Source organism: Peromyscus leucopus, chromosome X (assembly GCF_004664715.2).
Source record: "Peromyscus leucopus breed LL Stock chromosome X, UCI_PerLeu_2.1, whole genome shotgun sequence".
In the NCBI taxonomy this organism is placed as follows: domain Eukaryota; kingdom Metazoa; phylum Chordata; class Mammalia; order Rodentia; family Cricetidae; genus Peromyscus; species Peromyscus leucopus.
This window is the reverse complement of record NC_051083.1, coordinates 122,743,113-122,744,381: the sequence shown is the minus strand read 5'-3', so window position 1 is coordinate 122,744,381 and position 1,269 is coordinate 122,743,113.

The following is a 1,269-nucleotide window of genomic DNA, read 5'->3' as shown; positions in this document are numbered from 1 at the left end:
CAGCAGAGTTTGAATCCAAACATTATTATTTGGAGGATTCTTTTCAGTTTGAAAAGTGATTTTTTTTGGGGATGCTTATAGTGTGTTACCTTTTGTTCTTTATATTCTTTATTCTTTCCCTTCACATAGCTGCAGTTCTTACATGAGAATTCCATGTCCATCTCTCAGGTATGCTAACATGTGCACAGTGTCTGTCCAGGTAAAAACATATATCAGGCCTTTTCTGACAAGCCTGAGCAGGGACCACAGAGCAGCAGAAGAGTAGGGGAAGAGGTTGGCTTGGCATTTAAAAGCACTTGATTTTTACAGAAGACCTGGTTCAATTCCCAGCACTCACAGGGGGTCGCATTTATCTGTAACTTACAATAATCCGTAACTCTGATTCCAGGGGATCTGATGCCATCTTCTGACCTCTTCCAGTCACCCAACACGTACACGATGCACACATACGTGCAGGCAAAACACCTACACATATAATAAAGTGAATAAATCTAAAAAAGAGTGAAAAAGATTGGGAGAAAGTGGTGTTGGATATAAGCAAATATCACAGATGAAAAATCTCTGTGCAGTTCTTCAGTAAAATGATCAGTTTTGTGGTCATGGTAGCCTCTTTGGCTTATTTGGAATTTTATGTGAACGAATAGCTTTCTTTCCTGACCCACTGTAGTTGTCATTTCAACATATTGTCTTTCTTCCTTTTCCATACCACCCTGTTTAGTATCATAGGAGCAAATTATTACTGTGACCAAATAGAAATAATACTTGGATTTTAGTAGTGTTTGGCTTATATCAGGAACAAATATTTTGTATTTATAAGCATTCTGTACTTAGGATAAAAAAAAAACACTGAAAACAAACATACTAGTCTTGTTTTCCATTTCCTGTAAGTCAAAGTAATATAAACCTAATCTGATTTTCCTCATAAAAAACAGCATTTATATTAAGGATTATTTCTAGCCTAATTCCTGACTTTCTAAATAGAAACAGCCTTAGCTACCAGTTTTAATCAACTGTTTAATCAGCTGGATATGATTAATCTGAACACTGCCTGGGATAAAATTGTTTAAAGTCTATGTAAATAAATTAACAATAACCAACAATGTGAAATATGTTTGAAGCACTAAAACGTCACTATACAATGTTGCTATTGTCACAACCACTGCCTTGTTTTTTTCCAAAAATAATCAGAAGGATTTTCTTTAAATTTTAATTAGTATACATGTGAGTATGTGCATACATGCCCACAGAGGCTAGAGGCGTTGGGTTCTT